Source organism: Micropterus salmoides, unplaced genomic scaffold (assembly GCF_014851395.1).
Source record: "Micropterus salmoides isolate LMB-PRFRI ecotype aquatic unplaced genomic scaffold, ASM1485139v1 Ms_hic_scaffold_10, whole genome shotgun sequence".
In the NCBI taxonomy this organism is placed as follows: domain Eukaryota; kingdom Metazoa; phylum Chordata; class Actinopteri; order Centrarchiformes; family Centrarchidae; genus Micropterus; species Micropterus salmoides.
This window is the reverse complement of record NW_024040041.1, coordinates 29,481,664-29,502,779: the sequence shown is the minus strand read 5'-3', so window position 1 is coordinate 29,502,779 and position 21,116 is coordinate 29,481,664. Positions and strand designations below refer to the sequence as shown.

General features: G+C 42.9%; 1 protein-coding gene across 1 annotated transcript in view; it reads right to left on the bottom strand.

Annotated features, from left to right (window-relative positions):
- Positions 1 to 7,597, bottom strand: part of LOC119894787 (RNA binding protein fox-1 homolog 3-like) — a 366,346-nt gene extending 358,749 nt beyond the window's left edge. The window contains exon 1 of the mRNA XM_038707461.1: positions 7,166 to 7,597. The gene's annotated coding sequence lies outside the window, so the exon portion shown is untranslated. The remainder of the gene's footprint in view (positions 1 to 7,165) is intronic.
- Positions 7,598 to 21,116: the final 13,519 nt, after the last annotated feature.

The window sequence follows — 21,116 nt, the reverse complement described above, 5'->3', positions numbered from 1 at the left end:
AGGGAAGACAACGGAAGTTCCAAACCACGAGCGCACAGGGCTGACACTAGCTGAAATTTATTTCCTCCGCTCTGCCTGGCAATTTAGTTGGAAATGTGCTATTCATACTTTTGGGCCTGGAGAGTGAGAGAGAGTGAGACAGACAGGCAGACAGACAGACGGACGGACAGATAGAGAGACAGAGAGAGAGTAAGAGAGACAGATTATATATATATTTATATATGCATAGAGAGAGAGAGAGCGACAGCTAGAGAGAGAGAGAGCGAGCGAGAACCCCGCCCTTAATCTACTTCCTCTGTTTGGGGTAATGGTCTACAAGGTTTTTCTGCCAGCGAAAATCACATTTCTTACATGGCTGACTCTTGATGAATTATTTCACATTTCACTTACTTACCTTTTTAAAAGTTAATCTACATCAATAACGTTAAAGGAAATTTTCACAGCTACAAATGAACAGTTCCCCTTATTCAAACTCGAAAGGTGTGGAGCGTTAGGCTGCTTAAAAAGTCCATTTTAAACTTCATCATTTAACCGTTCGACAGCATATCTGAATGCACACGGGCCGGACTGGCATTCTGATTTTCAACGTATTAAAATATGGACCATCTTTAATTGAGCAGAAACTGCTGTGGAGAACAGTGCTGAACTAATACTGAGGCTGAAATATCATTACGCTGATGGAAGCCGGGCTCTCTGACTTTTATTGGCAGCTCCCGAGCTAAATGTGTGGTTCAATTCAGAGGCGGCCATACCTGCAGAGGCAAAGTAATCGACTTTGGGACAAAATGGTGTGGAAAATGACGTGTAGGCCCTTGCCTAAAGCCAACCTGGTGCGGGCAGAAATCTATCAGTCAGGTGCACACCAACATTGGTATTTTCACAAATGTGATTTAGTCGACGATACTGGAGAGCTGATGTGCTGGACCAGTGCTTCTGGTAGAAGAAAACTACTATTTCAAGCCGTGCAATCTGCTGCTCCTGCTGCTGAAAATGTCTGTGCATTTGGTTCAGTTTGAACTCTGTCATGTTCAGATAAAACAATGTTTTACATATGAAACCCTGCAGCGTATCAGAGCACATTTAGGTCAAAGTAACCTGAACCTTGTGAACATTTGACTCTAAATTTTAAATCTCTAACCTCATTCAAGTCATTTCTTTCTCAGCCTGTAGAAAACCATCCCTTTGTTTTGAGATGAGCGCAAGATTTACTGCTGTTCCACACTACTGTGCAGAGTATTTTTGGCTCAGTGCTGCCAAAGTTTGGACACAGCCATTTATAATTCTCTCACAAGGAAAGCAGCTTGCTTCTTTTTCCAAACAGACTCCATGGGATACATACTGGTCCATGCTGTCATGTGGTCTGCTTGCAGAATCACATTATTTTTAAGCAGCTCAAGCTTTAGCAAGCTCCAAAGCCAAAACGGCCTCAACCAGTAAACCAAACATTAATCATCACAATAAGACACAATTAAACAGCAATTATGTAAAAGACATTTTTGATTTGGGAGTGTCTCAACTGTTACATCAGCTTCTAAACCTCAGATTCAGAGTGTGCCTCTCCTAGCAGTGAGCCTGGAGGAGCAACAGTCACACCCACACACTTGTGCACACACACACACACAGATACACTTGCAGAGCCACAGAGCAGATCAAGTGTGCCTGGAGAGCTCTATAGAGAGGCCAGTTTTCCTCATTAGACTGCGTGTGCACCACTCTCCAAAAAAACCCTCACTCTAATCACTGTCACCAGACCTCGGCTGAAAAGCAGATAATTAATGTTGGGCCCTGCCTCAATCGGCTTCCATGCTAAACAGCTCTGTGTACATATGTGTGCGCATGTGTGTGGGTGTCTGCATGTTTGTCTATTTGGAGTCTGTCGATGTAGGAGGCCCCCCGGGGACCGCGGATGCTCAAGCCATCCACAAAAACGATTTCTCTCAGGCTCGCATAAGCTCGCAGAAGAACAATTGCACACCAGATAATGTACAAATTTACAGAAGAAATATCCCACTGTACCACAAAAGCTGTCTGCTGCTCCTACTTCATGGCATCTCCATCTTTAGTCACTGGTTTTGTAATATCTCGCCCTTTTTGCTCTGGCACTGCACTTTTATTTCCCCTTCACCCATTTATTAAATGGAATAGACTTCTTAATCGTGTGCTTTGCAGAGCAGATTTATTTATGTTCTTTTTCCTCCCTAAAGGCGGTTATTAATATCATAAATATTTGATGATACTTTGTGTGACCCTGCAGAGAATGACACAGAGAGGTAATGAAGGTTAACGCTGGGGGTACAGACTGATTAAATAGCGACTGAATGGCAAAAGCCCACCCAGGGCTGCCATAAACTTTCTAATAAAATGGACTAAATAAACACTTTGTTCATAGTACAATCCACATACAGGACAACTTTAACAAGGTCATTTACATAAAGACATTTTTCTGCTTACCCCTAGTGATATCTAACCATGTAAAAAGTTTTGGTTTATTTGCCCAGGTTTTGAGATATCCGTCTTACTGCCTCCACCCTAAAACCATGGAGGATAATGGAATGACATGTGATGTGCTGACAGGGATAAGAAAAACTCAACAGCAATGTGCCTTGGTTAGTGTGGATTATCAACAGCCATTACAACTGAATCGAATAATCAACTAATTGATTAGTCAATTAACAGAAAAATGAATCAGTAATTATTTAAAGTTTTTCAAATGTGAATCTTTACTTGCTTTCTTGGCCTTGTGAGACAGTAAACTGAATACATTTGGGACGAAGCTTGGCACACGCAGCACACTGCAGCCACAGGCCGCTGCAGGACAGAGGGAGACGCTCCGTGGGAAAGCAGAGGGGTGAATGTTAGCTTCACCCCTCCTTCAGTTAAGTCCCACTTTCATATTTGCTTTTGAACTGTTGAACGTGAGGAGGCAGTACGGGTCCACACAGTAACCAGAGCCACTGACGGAACTGATAGAAGCTATATACTCAGTAGGAAAGAGCCCTTCCTTTGTGTTTGCTGCTGCTTTTTGTTAGAGACATTGGGTTTCTTTGCATGGATATTTTCTTTGTTTTAGTGGCAGTGTATTACAGATTATTTTGGCTCACCCCTTTTAGTTAATATAGCTTGATTATTCTACCTTCCATCATCAAACGCTTGATGCAGTAGGAGACAGAGACAGACAGTGATTTATTTTCACCCCCTGTATTCGCCAGTTGGAGACACCATGAGGCAGCAAGGGACTGGAAACCACCAGCTTGCTGCAGCCAAAGCTAAAACTAGGACTGCTCTTAGCTGGATTGGACACTGGACCAGTGTTACCAGTGACTAGTGTGCGGTGGCTGCAAAACTCACAAAAAATGTGAAATGCCCTCTCTAGAGCCAGTGTTTGGTTTGTCTGTTCTGGGCTACTGTAGAAACAGTAGCTATAAAAGGGCTCATTCTAAGGTTAAGAAAACAATGATTCTTATTATACACTAAGAAAAACATACTTATGAATATTATATTCCATTATTTCTGCCAAAATCTGATCTGCCCCAAAACTTACAAACTGGTCCTTAAACACTGACACAAATTTATAAAGTCTAAGAGACTTAGAACCATACCCATCAACCACAGGCTCTGGGAACTAGTGATGTGCACCCCCTTTTTTCTATTTGCTAGAATGTTAAAGACCAAATGATTAATTGATTTGTAAAAATACATTACATACATTGGTTTATAATGAGAACCATCATCATTTGCAGGCCATTTTTCATAGAGGCTATTGCTACAGTAGTAAAAGTAACCAGAACATTAATACTGTAGGAAATTTTTAAGACAATGTATTGAGTTCTTTAATGTATTATTTCAATGTTTTGGGCACCACAAACAAAATTCCATTCGCCTCCATTGTATTGAGCATGATGGCAGAAATCCTGGAGTCAGATATCTAAAAAAAATCCAGACAAATAAAACCAAAACTATCTGCATGGATAGATAGCACTATAGGTAAATGAGAAAATGTGTTCTGAACTGACCCTTAAAACATGTTGCAAGTGTAGAAGCTACTTTGCGAGACACAACTAGTATTTTTGTTGATATGTATATCTATCAAAACCTTGCAATTGGAGTCATATGGTAATCCGTCTGCATTTTGTCAGCAGCACTTTGCCCTGCAATTACCATCTTTCTCACAAAGGGTTTTTGAGGAAAGGCTATCCTTCCCAGGCTCACTGAAGAAATCAATTCTGCTTTTTGGCTTTCCACCAACAGAATAAAAGTACTATCAATATTTGCTACACATGTCCTTCATCATTGAATTGTGGTATTCATGAGTTTTTGAATAGGCTGTGTATTCCATTGTCTAAGAACTCCAGCAAGAGCAAACAACCCCACAAAGCACCAATTACAGCATCAACTTTTCTACTCTGCAATACAAGTAGCACTGCATTTGTGTCAAGACTGGAAAACATATGATGGGTTTGCAATTGTAATCAACATCGTTTAAATGGTAACAAGTTGGCAAATTAGTAAATTCCGTCACTCATTTATTCAAGATGTGCAATTACTGGCATCCAATACCCCAAAGTCAGGTGGAGGCTTGCTGAAAACAAATGAAAACACCCAGGAGGAGCTCAAACCATCTCTTCCTGTAGACATAATTAAATCAGCAAAGTATCTGAATATTTAAAGAACTCTAGCAACATTTATTGACTCTTCAAATGCGTTTTCTTTATACATTCAGATGTAGCCGAGTACCTCAATAAAAAGGTCAAAAAGATTTGACCTTGTCAGAATCGGAACCCCCCCCCCCGCCCCCCTCCCCATTTCCATGCTGTGTAATTGAGCCTTTAGGGAGAGTGGAAAGACTATCTGGCCCTCGCCTTGTAAGGATCTCTATTGATGATCAGGACTGGTTACCAACCAGCCAATCAATAAGTGCAGATACACAAACAGATAGTAATAAATGTAGGATCACAGTAACTTATCTTGCCTTCACAAGTGGTTTAATAACTGCAAAGATCACAGGCTTACATTAACGGCGCCTCTGGGGTAAATGCTTTGCAGTGAAAGATATATGTAATTAAATATGTTTTCTAGCATAAAAGTCTATTAACTTCCCTTGAATATATTTCTCAACAATGAAATATATGTGGAGAAGATAAATTTAAATTGAAAGGTCAGTGACAAAGTTAGAAGCAGACAGACTCTCTGCATTTAAATTACAGGAATTTTCTATGAAAGCCACAGGCAAATCCAAAATTAATCGAGAGAGTTGAAAATAATTTTTTTTTTGTGATGTAGCTTTTGTAATCTTCCTGTGCCATGAATAGCATAGCTTTGATGGTGGTTAGAGGAGATGCAGCATGGTCAGTGGAGTTAGAGTTTCTTTATAGGAGACTAACTCAGCCTGCCTTTTAACAAACTAATCAGTCTTTACCAATAATCCTTGCATGGGGAAAAAAGGGGGCAACTACAGAGGAAGAAAGGATAGATAATTGTCTTGTTTACCTTGATTTAATGTTGTGTCTGTATGTGTGTCAAACCACAAGGGTTCAGTAAATTGGCCAGGCCAGCCAGAGGAGGAAGTGAGTCTCAGGCTTTTCATTCACTTTTGCTGACACATTGGCGACCAGAGGCTTGTTGGGCCTCGAGAGCCATTGATGTGTCACTTCACATTTCTAACAGTCAAAATCAATCCCTCATTTAGATTCAGCAACGTGAAAAACATACAAAATTTCCTCTAATGCAGCTAAATATGCCGGAAAATCAGAAATATAAATGATCAAAAAGGAAATAAGAAAATGAAAAGAAATACCTGCAAAAAACTAAAATGGTGTGTAATAGGATTTCAATTTGAAGCATGTAGTTCTGTGGTGAATGTGATCCATGTTAAACCAAATCATAAAAATGCAAATACTGTAGTTCTTACTCCAGGAGTTTATAGTCCAACAGCAAATCTAATATACTGCGGCATGTTTAACATATATCTTTTCATTTTCCACAATTTGCTCATCAGATTGTCAAATCAGAGTGAGGCACCACACAATATCCTGGGCCTCACAAATGTAATATAACCTGGATTGCAACGGGCCAGTGTGATGCAGCTGTGGCATTAGGGCCAATGGGAGCTCTTTAAATGAGAGAGTGGCCGTAAACACCACGTCTACTTTCTCCCCTCGCCGGCATTACTAGCGAAGCTGATGACAAGTGCCGAGCAGCCCTCTAGTGCCTTTAATACAGCGAGAGCATTCTCCAGGGGAAATGCAATCTGTGTCCTCTGTACAGATCCACTGTCTGCACTTCCCCGCATGTGAGCCGCTATCATATTATACTCCCCGCTCTCGAAATGGGAGAAGGAAATAGGAAATCACCTCAGCCAGAGATGAACCGGGAACATAATCAAAAAATAGTGTGGCGCAAACGGCGCAGATCAGCTCGGCATGCAGACCTCCCCTGGCTGAGCGCTAAACAATAAGCAGTGGAGATTGCTCAGGATTTTTGTGCCGCTGAGAAGAAAGTACGCCCCCTTTTTTCACCCCGCAGGCATCTATTGGCTTATAGCAGCTTATACGTTTAAGATGGGAGATAAGAACAGGGACGCTCCCCTCATGTGGTGATCCAGCATGCCTATATTGGTAATAAAAAGAACAGAACTGCGCAGACAAAAGAAGCTCACAACATGAGGCGCAGTGTTTGAAACATTATTCAGTTGACCTTGCATATTGCTGGGGTGATTCTTCATCTGAGCCAAACAAAGAAACATGAAAATGCACTGTTGACTTTTGCAAAAGCATAAAAGTTAATCCATTAAAGTGGAGGAAAATGTGACACACGTATTGTATGAAATACACTTTTGCTAGATTGTTTATGTTTGCGTTCTGTGGATTAGAATAAATACAGGACAAAGCTCAGTCCAAACAGCAGACATAAAGGAACACACTGCACATGTTAAAAAAAACACAAGCCTGTACTTCTTTGACTGTTTGCCTGCCTGAAAAGGACAAAGACACTTGAGCAATTGATGGATGGTGAGTGTGGTTTTGGATCTGTGTATAGACTCAAGTCACTGCGTGTGTTTGAAGTAAATGTGCCGGACACGTGTGTATGTGTTTGTGTGTATGTGAGAGACAAGGTGTGTGTGACAGTGTTAAGCCTGAGTGAGAGGTGAAAGGACTGCTGTACTCACAGTTGTGCTCTTGTTTCCCTGTGGTCTGTCGGCGTGTCAGAGTTTCATCCTCTCAGCGTCTCTCCCTGGGCTGGGCTTCCTCTTCCTCTTCTGACCAAAAGGTGTGAGGAGGAGGAGGAGGAGGAGGAGGAGGAGGGGATGCACGGATTGAACGCAAAGGAATGAAAACCAGAGTGAGAGAGAGAGAGAGAGAGAGAAAGAGGAGGAGGGAGTGAGAGTGAGTGCGAGAGAGAGAGAGAGAGAGAGAGAGAGAGAGAGAGAGAGAGAGAGGGAGAGCACACTGTGGATGGATGGAGGGAGGGCGAGTGGTGGCCTGCGATTGGCCTGTCAGTCCGGGAGAGGGAGCGTCGGTCTCGACGGTGTCAGGGTGGCGGGCTGCCTGCACCCCAGTCGGTCTGTCGCCGTCTCCGATTTTAAATGCCCCAAGAGCTGGTCGCGCAAATTCCTACAGCGCACACGCTTGCTGGCTGCCTCACGACTCACACACTCTGCATCCACATCACAGAGAGAGAGAGAGAGAGAGAGCGAGAGAGAGAAAGAGAGAGAGCGAGATTGAGGAAGGAGGGAGGGATGATAGAGTGAGGCAGACAGAATCAGAGGGCCGATGACAGCTTCAAGCTGAAGCTTCTCCTTGGCTTCTCATCAATGACAGGTGCTGAGGAACAAGAGACAGAGGGAGAACCCCCCCCCCAATTCACACGCCTCTATACACACACACATTCATGTACATGCACAAATCACTCCTCCACATCCTACCACGGACTCACCCTCCTCCCCATCTCAATTACCATGGCCACGGCAGATGTATTGGGCTTGTCAGCTCTCAAGCAAGGCTGTGGAGGAGATGTAGGCTAACTTATCTCATCTAATTTAACCGAGCTATAATCAGACAACACTGTGGAGCTCATTTATGGTCGGACTGGATGGAGGGTTTTGGAGGATTGGGGCTGTGAGGTTGAGGATGGGGGGTACCATGGAGACAGACACAGACAAACCGCAGGCTGAAGGATCAGATTAAAGCCATCTGCGCTAGAAAACACAAACAAGGAAAAGAAAACTAAAGATAAAAGAAAATTTTAAAGACTATCAACAAACAACGGTGTGCAACCCAATTACATTGATTTAACTGTGATTTATAATGCTGTCAATCCAATTTGACTAATTTCAGTGAGCCAACGCCCTAAACGCTCCAAAAACGAGATCCAGTCTGAACAAGAAGCACTGTCAAGTATATTAAGCCTGACGTTTCTGCAGTCAACGCCCAGTTGGCAGCCGAATGTCAAGCTCCGGTATTTTTTCCCTCATTAACCGTCGTGTCCGGTCAAAAGCGGACCAACTCCAATCGGCTCCACACAAAGTCCCATGAATCCTATCTCTGCCTCTTCACTCCACCAAATTCAATTAAAAAGAGAAATTGGCAATTAGATCACTGTTATGATCCTGTAACAATGATCTAATCTGTAATTCATTGGCTGGTGTTCCCCTGGGGTGGGGATGAGGGTAGCGGCTGCTAGATGGAGTGGCTCGGAGACTCCTTGGCATTCACCTCAGCTATGGAGGTGCACAAGGGCGTGGGCGGGGCCGTGGAGCCCAGGTGCTGCCAGAGGCCTCCATAGTGTCACCACTGGGGCCTCTGTTGGCCTGCGGCAAGAACACAACCTGTGACACACGCTCATTTGTTTTGTTTTCATATGCATGAGAGCTCAGTTTGCAGGTTGTGCGCGTAGCATATGTGCAAACATACACAGGAACACACTGATGTGCAAAAAGCATAAATGTACACAAACACTGGCTCCTCTCATGGGAGGAACATTTTTACTCCTTGATTGAATTAAGTCAATTCTATTTGGTTAATGAATGGGTGGGGGGGCAGTTTGCCCTTTGAGGGGCATCAGGCTAACAATCACATTGAGACATGACGGGTGGAGGTGTTTAGAGGAGGGTGGGGTCACAATCTTTAAACTGGAACCAGTGTCTTGTCACCACCTTTGTGACTGGAGTCATGCCAGCAGAGCAGCACTATAGCTCTAACGCATGAGGACTGTCTGCAGCAGTTACCATCACCATACTGACCGAAGCAGCAGCCATATTTGTGTATTTGTTGTTTAAAATGCTTGTTGCCTGGGAACATTTAATACATTAAAGGCTTTTTTATCGTATCATTCATCTAATGGTGCTTATATTTAGTCCGGGAAAATTTTCAGTGTCCTTTGTAGCAGACACGCACACATACGCAGACACAGAGCCAGTGGCCACAGGAAAGCAAACTGACTATCATATACATGTATAGGTGTGTGTGAGCTTGTGACACACACGCACACACAAAGGCATACGCACACAGGAACAGTGTGATTGCTCTGCTTCGCTCGTTTAGCACTTCTAAGGCAGAGATCCCCGGAGGCCACCCATCACATCCAGTTACTGTGGCACACAGACACGACCGGGCCCCACCTGGCTGCTCTCACCTCAATCTGTAGGAGGCAGGAGGCACTAGCACCATGTCGCTCTCTTTCTCACTCACACACACATACAAGCACACACACCTCGCTCAAAGATCAAAGATGTGGTCATACACACACACACACACACACACACGCACTGATATCTCTTTTCAAAGATCACAAGGACTTTCCGCTGTACAGACTTTTACAAACTTGCCGTCACGCACATAAACTTGTTGCGAATCGCCCCCTCGTCTTAAATCACAAAAGTACATTGCTATATCGCGTCTGGTAACTGACTGTATCGTAGTCACACTCAGAATTTTCATGGGAGGTGTGAAGAAGCGCACAAATACCCAGCCAGCAGTCCTGTAAGAGTAGACTATTATCATTTTCATCCCGGCGCCCATTTTAACAAATTTTATGTAATTAACATAAAATGAGTAAAATGTGTCAGCTAGAGAGTCCCAGTGACAATAACAGAGGGAATAAATGGAAAATGGATACGTGAAAAGATACTTTTAAAGAAGAGGACTAATGACTAATGGACTAATTGCTTGCAGATGCAAAAACAAAGATAGAAGGCGAATAGCTAGAGGGGTAGGGTGTTGAGCAGGGTGAAAGAAGGGGGCAGGTGGGGAACAAGAGGGTAAAGGAGGTGGAGGTCGTCTGGCCGGTGATTAGTGAGCTCCCATGCTGGTTGAGCCTGACTTGTCACAGGTTGACATGGGATGCAATTATAGAGGGGAAGTTTCCCAGCCCCTCAGGCATGTGCCAGCCATGCTGTCAACGCTGGCTGATGTGTGGGCTCTTGGCACTGCCAAAGGTGTCACAGGCGCTTATGTGTGCTCAAAACTGCTACGCTCCCATGAAAATTGGCCTTAGCTTTCCCAGATGCACTGGATGATGAGTGTGTGTGTACATGTGCCTGTGCACACTTGCTCAGTTACCTTTGTTTGAGTATTAGTTAAACCCTACTCCACTCCCAGCCTTCTCGTGGTTTCACTCTTTCTTATTTCCTCTGAAGCTACAAGGGTAAAGCCACAACACTTGCGATTCTGCTGGCTACACATGCTGTTCTCACATCTTCTTCTTTTCCCATATCAGCCTGCATATGACTCTGCCAGGAGTGTGAGTAAGCTCTATAAGACCCAAGGCAAATTACCTCAGCGGGACACTACACTTCTGTTCCGCTTGCTTCCTCTTCTTCTTCTTCCTCTTCCTCATCATCTTCTCTTTTCCCCCTTCTCTGCATGTCGCAAATCAAAGTGTGTACCTCAACCCTGGCTGCACGTCGTGGGAGTGTAGCTTAAAACAAATTCAGTGTCCTCCACTAGCAGATTCATGTCTACTCTACAGTGGTAGAAAAATACTAGTCCATCTCTTCACAATGTGGGAAAAAATGAGAACACTGTTGGTTACCAAAGGACACAGATGGTCATTTGGACTTTTGTCCAACCTTTCTTTTTTATTATAACCAAGTCTTCCATACTGCCATCTTCAAGTGGCTTGAAAGCCATGCTAGTGGGCCATCAGGTGTGATTTTCCACTTCAGAAGAATTTTTTAGAGGGGGAATGGCTTGAAATTGGATCCCCTGGTGGCTTGCAGTTCCTCTAAACCTGCCTTGGGCAACACAATACTTTGCAATACCTGCAGCCCTACTTCTCTATCATTTGCAGAAAGCTCCAAGTTCTAAAGATGCTGCCACTAATCCTCAGAAAGTTGGTGCAGGGATGGTTCTGGGTCTGAGGTTCAGTAACGTCTTCACAACACACGTCTGTACACAGTCACCTACATAAACAATTGTTTAAACACATGTTTAGAGGAGCGTGATTAGAAGGCTAATTCATCTTAAGTGAAGCCATGAAAGGTGTTTGACAGCAACCTGTTTGCAGACCTATAGGAGTCACTGGGGTTTGCTGCTGTGCCCAGTTAGTGTTGTTAGCAATAAGTGTAGTCAGCCAGCAGGACGTGTCCCTATGTCCTCTACCTGAGTCCCTGCTGTGATCACACAGCAGGCAAACATATGATGCTTCTTCGCCCCTCACAGTTCATAGCCCAACACCCTAACCAAGAGGGCCTGATTAAATCGGTGGAACAAGGGCTAATTAAATAGGGTCTGATCAGGGAGGAGTAAATTATTTAACACTGCCCACACACACACTGATGTCTCCTCTTCAGATCCTGAACTACAGACTTCTTTTGTCGCTTTTGTCTCCTCTGTTTAATTCCCGTTCTTTGTCTGACTTGTCTTTTAAGCTGTTTTTACGACATTTGCACCACTGCTCTTTCATCTCTTAAATGGTGCCATTCACAGCACAGTCGTGAAACAGTCAGAAGGAACAGATGCAGGGCCAGGTCTGGTGGAAGATAACATTGTGTGTTGATTAAAGACATGGAGGGGAGACACCTACAGCATCCCTTTGAATCCACATGGACAAATATAACAATGGGACAACTGATGTTAACTCTTGGTTCTTTCTGCTTTCACACTGACATTTTTTATGAGAGGAATACCCCCTAATGCTCCCACCCCACCCTAACCTATGCATTTTGAAATAAATAACCCTTCCTGTTTTATTATACCCTTTAGAAACATGTAGACTAGTAAGAGTGCTTTTTGCTGAGGTTGTGATCCAAGCAGTTTGACCAAAAGTTCACTGAGAAGCTCATGTATTCATTCACTCAGCAGGGGATGGCATTTTCCATTTCTTTTCTTCAATGCTGTGGTCTTTTTCTGACAGCGGTGCTCTCTCTGGGCCAATTTCAGACTTTCTGATCACCCACTGCACCATGCACATCTTTCAACTGCTACAGTGTGCTAACTACAAAACCTAAAGCCCACAGAAAATCACTGACCCATAGCAGTGTGGACTGGAGAGAGAAAAAATGTGATCCACTGCCTCGTAAACATTGCATTTTGCATTTACAATCTGTTGTCATGAAACAATTAACCTTGAGAAAAGCTGCAAAGTACCGCAGCAAAGGAACATTCAAATGCACCACTCCATATCCCCTATCATTACAAGGATTCTACCAAACAAACGGAATGAATCACTTAGTTTACACAACACCAGGCAAACTCTAAAAAGGAAAATCAAGAGTGATTGAGCAAAACTGTGCAAATTTCACAAAGTAAACTTACTATGTATACACATTTGTTGGTTTTTATAAAGCAGTAGGCATGTTGCTTAAGGTATCACTGTGTTGGTCTGTTTAGTCTGTTGTTTTGTTCTGTGTCTGCCTGTTTCCTGTTTGATTTTGAAATTGTCCGTATCGGTTGTTGGTGTCTTACTTTGTTTTCTGTATGCCCTGACTAACCAAATGTGTCACGCCTGTGGTTAATCGCCCTGCCTGCCTGTGTGTGTGTTGTTTGCATGACTTTAGGACTTTCCTGTTTAGTCCGTGTTAGTACGTTGTCATTCAAACCGCGTGTTCTCGCAAGGCTCCTTGATTTGTTCTGTCGTGTTTTTGGATTTCCATTGCTGTGGATTATCTCAATCTGTTTTGGAATTATTACCTTGCTTTTGTGGATTAATTTGCATTTGTTTGGAAACTGTTTTGTTGATTTCTTGGACATTTTCCACACTACTGTAAATTTGCAAACTTTATGTTTTTGTTTAATAAATATCAAGGGACTAATCCTGCCGTGTTTGAGTGTCTTGCATTTGGGCCCAATCCTGATTTCCTGCCTCTACACCTGGTATTTCTGACATAAGGTATCAGTGAGATGAAAAAATACAACCCAGGAAAGCAAGATTGAGTAGTAGATCCATGAGTTTGAAGTTTATCATTTGCCAACTGGATTTTAAAAATCTTAATGTAAAGTTATCATAGTGTCAACTGATTTATCCTCTGCTGTAACAATTGCAAAGTGAACAGTAGAGTTACCTTGTTGACATTACACATTAATATACCAGGAATGCAGTTTGATTAACCAACATAGACAACCAGCATGTTTTTGGTGGAGCCCTCTGCATTGGCAACCCTGCTGCCTCAACATAGCGGCCTGACTGTCTGTCCGCAAAACATTAACAAAAGTAAGCACATCCAAATGCGATACATACTAAGTGCTGTACCTAAGTACTGTAGATGTGTGAAAAAAACAGAAAAATAGACTTCACACACCAGATTCCTCAGACTGATTGTCTGTCTGAACAAGGTCTTTTTGTGCTTTCCTTTACTGCCTGTAGTCTCTTGCTTAGAAAATAGATGAACAACTAGATGAGGACTGGAAGAACATTGAGATGTCAGTGTTTTTTTTTTATAAAATGGCTTTAAAGGCAAACTGGTTAGGGAAGGAGGGGTGTTCAGCACAAGTTACTCCAGGCACTGTAATTATTTAAGTTAACGCATCTGTTCAGTTGTGGTTGAGTTCTGTAGGGTGGGGTTTCTTTGGCATCAATACAATGGTTGATGTTCTCTAGAAATGGGTTATTCTGTAGTTCTGTAATGCCATTTTTCCATTACCAGTACCAGCTCAACTCGCCTCGCCTCTAGTCGCCTCGGTTTGGCCATGCTCCGTTTTCCATAGATGATAGTACCCACAGATAGTACCCCTCAATGTAGCTGGTCATCATAGCAACGCCACACACAACTGCCGGAACGTACTTTTTAATGTGACCCACACACTAGCGACCCGCACACAGCTGTCTCTTGATTTAAGTTAAAAAGACTGATAAGCGGTATGAAAACCTTCCAGCTGTGTTTTCCTCTGTCGTTGTTGCTGCAGCGGTCTCTGTGACGGTGGGACCAGAGGCCTCTGTGAGCGGGCGGCTGGTCGGCCTCGCTAGCTCCTCCCACTGGTTGGCGCAGGCTTCCCCCGTTGCCACTTACGGAGCTCCTCAACTCAGAAAACATTCAAGCACATTTTTGTTCCACCATCACTTCTCGTAAAACTGTCAATATTCGAATATTAATTTACTGAGTTCCAGGCCTGAAAAACAATATTATAAGTACCTCTCTGCTCTCCAGCTTCACTCCTCTCCCAACCCGCCAGAACCCACCGTATCTTTGATGTCCCTGGAGTCAGAGTCCTGGTCGGAGCCACTGTAAATCATGTCTGTACCATATTTCCTATTGTCAATCCGCCCTGGAGTTGGTCTTGGGGGCTGTGTTTGGTCCCGGTTCTTGTTCACTGAGAGGCTACTGAGCCTAGTTCCGTTGCCTGCTCCAGTGCTCGTTCCAGTGCCGCTCCCTAGCATTATTAGCTGCTGGGTCCCCTCGCCCCGGGTTTGAAAACCTGTTCCTCCTGGCGGTTAAAAGCTCCTGTGCTAGTGTTGTAAACAAATACCAACACTCCCCCGGTGTTCAGAACTCCCAGTCCAGGTAGAGTCAGCTAATAGGAACGCTAACTGAAGTAAGTAGCTAATGGCAGAGCCTATGCTTAGCAGCTGAGTAGTGTGTGCCGTTAATTGATTTCAGTGTTACAAAAGAAAAGGTCTGTGTTTAAACAATCCCCTAATTCTTTCGCCCTGGCCCTCAAGCAAAGGGGCAGCTCCCAAATGGAGTTTGAAGTTGTTGGGTTTTTTTGCAACTCACTGACCAATTAAAGTTAATTCAACCTAAATTCTTCTAATCGACTGACGGTTTAGTCGGCCATTTAAGGGGCAGCCATAGTAGGATGGTTTGTTTTGGGTCATGTAGGCCTGTTTTTAGGCATTCAAAATATAACAACAGTTACGAGAAAAAGTCAGGCATTGTCTGGGTTTCATTTAGGATGCTGAGGGTTTACATACATAATACATTATTCTACAGTAGTACAGAAAGTTATAGAGATGAATGAAAACTCAACAACACCAGCATTTTCTTTTAATTATCCTGATGTTCATCATGGCAGAAACCAAGATAAATATAATCAAATACATATCACCCAGTAAAGAGGTAAATGAAATATCATGAAACAAAACAAGGTAGCATTTTTTTAGAGTTCGATAAAAAAAGGTAGGCAATTGCTTTATTATGTACTTTTGCTCTCTGTGCTTTAATACACTGAGACTGTATAGGCTATGTTGTGTCTGTGCATAATCTAGGGCATATTCATTATGAAAACAACACTTTACTCCAATGGCAAAATGATGTTGACCTTTGCAAAATCGAAAACTAGCAAATCGTGTCTCATTGTTCAAAGATAATAGCTGGGCAAAATTCCTTGTAAGGCATATGATGTTGCTGGCATGCTGAGTGCCAGCCTCACTGCTGGGTGGGTGTTGGACTGGTGATGACTCATTCTTCATCTGCTTTAGAGAGACCTGGGTGACAGGTTTCTGTTTTAGCCGCTGTAACAAAGTGTTTCCTGTCGTCTGTGAATTTTACTTCACTTAGATAAGTGGTTGAGCAAAATCTCCTTTTGTCTTTGCAACACCTACGTTGAGATTTACTCAGCATAGCACGTAAAAGAGGAGGAGGAGGAAGCAAAACAGAGAGGGAGAATGAGAAAGAGAGAGTGAAAAAGAGGGGGAGACAGAGGGCCAGCCATCCCAAAGAAGCCTTATTCATTCCCCAGGGAAATTGCATCACATATTGATCCTTGTTCCCTGCATCTAATGGACACAGAGGGTGGAATTGCTGGTGGCAAATGGGAAATAGCTATGAGAGTAACAAGGAGTCATTAAGGCATAAAAGCCAGGTTAGTCACCTTAGGACCTCTCACCTGCCTTCACACAGTTCTCACAATGCAGGCTGCCTGAACAGCTACACATACAGAGGAGTTAGATTGCCAAAGCAGCAGGTTCACAGGCTCAGACGAGCATTTGTCTCCATTACAGCCCTTATACTGGCAAATAAACAGAGGAGACAGACAATCATTCTACATTACATCCATGACTATAGCACTTTACATTTTCTATCAGCGTAACAGACTCCCTGGGCCATCTCACAATCCTCACATTCATTTTTTACTGCCTCACGCACATTCTGCTACTCGTGAGCACAGATGGAGCTTTAACCAGTGAGGGATTTCCACTACTGCTATAACATTTATGGCCCTTTCTCTAAGGCAAAAACGGCAAGATCCAAAACAAGGTCTGGATCCTAACCCAAATCTGTCATGCCATCAGTGATGTCGTACTACTTCAAAACAAAACAAAAAACTGAATGCAAAACATAGCCTTCAGTTCCATTCAGCACCTTCATTATTCTTTCTCCTTCAAGCTCAATGTCTGACTCGTCCACAGAAAGGGCAGCAGCTACATTTCAACCCACTGAGGCTTAGTTTCCCTCCACAACAAATGTATTCAAAATGTTTTTTTAACACCGTGCTAAAGCCGCAATAGCAAAATTGAAGACTAAAGGAAGAAAAAAGCAAGACCGGAGCAGCTTGTAGAGAGGGAATCTATGATTATCACTGAAGTAGAAGGAAGTGGGAGGACCAGTGATTTTAGTTTGTGTGTCTCAAAATCTGATGTAATGCAGGAAGAATCTTCATTTTTGTCCAGTATTCTTTGGCTTTTTTCACACCTAAAACAAGCAAAACTAATTATTTTATTTACATATTATCTAAACATAAATACATCTGTATTGTAATTCAGATACTTGTCCATTATTCTTAGTGGCATGTGGATAATTTCGCACATATATAGGCACTTACTTGCATGTAAATTATTGATCACTTTTCAACCACTACAGGAATGATTCTGCTCCGTGCATGTAAATAAGGTGCTGCACTTAGCCGAGGTGTTTCACCCCGGTGTCAGACGGGTGGTGATTTTTATTTGGTGCCATTTGGATATTAAATGCAGTGGATATTGAGTGCTAGGGCAGCCAGGAAGGAGCTACAGTAGCTAACACTAGTTGCAAAAAAACTGGAATCCCTGGAGTGATGGGAAAACTAGTACTGTATAATGAACTGTATATAAGCTAAGCTATAGTATCACATCTTTGCCCTTGGTCACTCACAACATGTCAGTTATGATAGCAGGTTGCGTACAGATTTAGCTCATTTGAAAACATATGAAGTGTCTCTTTAAGATCTCTCATGATAGGTGTCACATACACATTTCAGCATCATCTTTTCAAGTTTGCAATGTTGCTTGCTACAGAGCGTGTGTGGTGAACGCTGTTCTGTGCATATTTGTTTGAGATCTACAATGCTCTGGCTCTTTTCCTGCAGCGCTACGTTTGGCTTCGAGCTGCTTCTCATGGGATCCCCCCCCCTAAAAAGTTACCTGATGAGCCACCGTCCTCACGGGGTGGGGGGTTGGGGTGGGGTAGAAACAGAGACAGAGAGAAAGAGAAAGCTCTCATTATTTCTCCCTAATTGCCCACGAGTGACCCTCCTGATTCCCCCCTCTGCAACCAGGTACGGTGCCTCATTACAGGCAGCCTCCTCAGTTCTCCCAGGAGAAACCCATGAAAAGGCCATGAAAGGCCTCGTCTGACAGGGGCCAGCCAGACTGGACCAATTAACAGGGTTTTTCTGTGCTCTGACTCGCCACACTGCAGTTTGCAACTCATCTATGGTGTGAGACTTGCAGACGTCCTAGGTCAGGTTGGGATGGTTTGTTCAGGAGGTAGAAGGGACAAGGGCAGTGCCATCTAGCCAGTGATTTACATGTTTCTCACACCTGCTTCCACTTTTTTGCTTACTTTTTTTGGGTGAAATGGCTTACTGTAAAAAGCAGTTGTTTGTTTTTATTACCTTTGAGAATGAAAATAATTTTTTAATTTTGGATTACCACTCAAACTGCGATACGTCAACGACAGTTTATAATATAGATGTTTTCTCTTGCCCTGGCATCATTGCTCCATGAAGGCTAAATGCAATTGTCTCTCAGCCTCCCAGTGCCAGATGACTTAGTGTGTGTCTGAATAAATGACCCAGACAAGGTGAGTCCCTGTGTCAAGCCAGGAGCATCAAAGACAAACCATGCAACCTTGCCAGAGGGTCCGTTTTCCTTTCACCTGGAGAACTCCATTTTCACTCTCCAAGGCTTGATGCATTCAAGCCCATCCTGATCTTTGCAATGACTGGTAAAAAAAAGCACGCAATTCAGACAGCCTCCTGTCTATTAGTAACATAAAAGACAAGACTTTCAAAGAGTGTTCTCTTTCCTCTTCAGGTCTAAAAGACACAGACATTCACTTCAAGGTCACATCAGTTTCCGCTGGAGTGATTCAAAGCAAAAATCACCTGTAAAAAAACGTAAATAGCGCTGACTGATAGAGTGGAGGACAATGATGGGGCCGGCGACAACGATACCACTCAGCAAAAGAGTCTGACAGTTGCAGCTGCAGTGTATTTGGGCAGAGGAAAAAGGGAATGAGGCAGGGTTGTGCGGGGTGGGGCTGGATGGAAGAGGGGTACTGATTGGATTGCCGTCTCATGGGGTGCGTGTTTGCCTGCAGGGAAAGGTCATGGGAGGGAACGGGAGTAACGAGGTGTGAAGGGAAGGCACCGTCCTCGGCTCCTGGGCCTAGGAGACATCCCCGGCAAGGTGTTAATGCAGATGCTGCAGCCCAGATTCTGTTTATTACACCTTTCGAGGGAAACCAGCCTAGAGCTTCACCATCAGTCAATACAGCTGAAAGCATGTTAATCAGAACCACAAACTGGCAGCAAGTCAGACTCCTAGGCCTACAAACGGATAAACGCAAAATGTAGAAAAAAAATTGGCTGCATTTTTATTTTATTTTAGTGTGTACACTTCCTATGTTTACTTAGAACTCAGTACTGCTGAAAAGTATGCAAGCTTAATGTGTTATTATTGTTGTTCACATCTCTCTGAGGCTGTCCTCTCTTCTGTCAGGCCCTAACCTTCAACCTCATGACATGACAAGCCAATCAAATGTCTCATTGTATTCAGTAAATAAATAAATATATTTTAAATTTAACAATAATAATGCAGATGTTTTAAAATGCTTCATGAAGCATCTGTATAAGGATACGAACTGTGCAGTGATTCACATCAAACCTACACAGTATATAGCAGCTCATACTGCTGATCAAATACCTCAATTTGAATGAGACTAATACCTAAATATGCCTCTTTAATTACCTAATTGAAGTCGCTCACATTAAAGATATTCATTAAACAATTATTAATTTCCCAAATGGTATGTGTGAGATGGAAGGGGGGGCACCAGAGCATGCAGGATTGTGTGTCCAAGAATTCATTTCACATAAACTAAATTATATTTTTGTCTGTGCAAGCAAGTACTGAGCTAACTTAGAAACATGGTTGTCATGTGAAAATGAACCAACCTGCATATTTGTAATGCAAGTGCAGTGACTTGCATGTTAAAAGACATGTTAAAGTTAGTTTAATAATTTAACACATTTTAATATATTGACCTAAAATGAAAAATACAACTTTCATATAACAAGTTGATCCATAAACCAATGAGCATTTGTGGCTTATGTCAAGGAAAATGCGTTTCAAACAGACAAAGTTTGAAAAAATATGACCTTAACACAACCTGACGTGTTACAACCCTTGTTTTGTTTCCAGAATGGTCCCTGCAGCCACAGCAAAACTGCCGTCTCTCCATGAACTCAACCTGAGAGAGGACCACATGGGAGACCGACCCTCATTATGTATAAAATATCATTAATTAACTTTATTGAATGAGTCACAGTACGGTTTCCACCACATGGTTCCCTCAGGGTCCCTTGCCCAAGACCCCACCTTGCCCTGTTCGAAGCCAGTGAGCCAGCATCCTTCACTTCAGCCTATTCTCTTAGCCGGCGCTGGTTCTAGGTGACTTTCTCCCCTCTTGTCATTGCTTAGAAAGCTGCCAGTAATTTATAATGTTGTGACAGTCAAATAAACAGGGCTGCTGCTTGCTGGAGTGAAAAGTCCTGTATTAAAGGGAATCAAAACAGCTCCAAATGGTGCCTTGAATGGAAATAATCTTGGTGTAAGATCTGTTCTGGGCTGGCTAATTTAAATTTGTTCAGGGTGACAGCTTACTGGAAGAGGGACATAATGAAGTCCATTATCATCAGTGGTGCAAATTCTAAAGAACGAGAACTCTCATTATCAGCGCTTTCCTGTATACGAAGGAAATATGTTCATCCATTATGAAATGTGCTGAGAATGACAACATGGAGCAAACATAAGACAATGTAAGCTGTGACTCGCATCTGTAAAAAATGGAATGGTACTTGCTGGAGACTGGACAAGTCTTTTTTTTTGTACAATGCCTTCACTTGCTTTATATATGGATGAGGTGATGGTGATTTTCACTGCACACAAGAAGGCCATGTATGGGATTTAAACACAGTCAAGACTGCAATTGGCTGATCATTTTGATATGTTGTATACTGTGGTATGCAACAGCAAGACAGTCTGTGCTTTTATTTACAGTGCCTTTTCTTGTGGTAATCTGACATCTGGTAGACCATGCCAGACCTTGAACAGTGCCTTCACAGGCATTATCTCATAAAAACAGAGTCTTGATAATGCTGTTCTATTAGACAAGTAGCGGAAATAACAATAAGTCATTTTGGCCAGAATTAACTGATAAACAGGGAAATGAGGGAAGTCTCCAGATCTGTAACCCACGATAA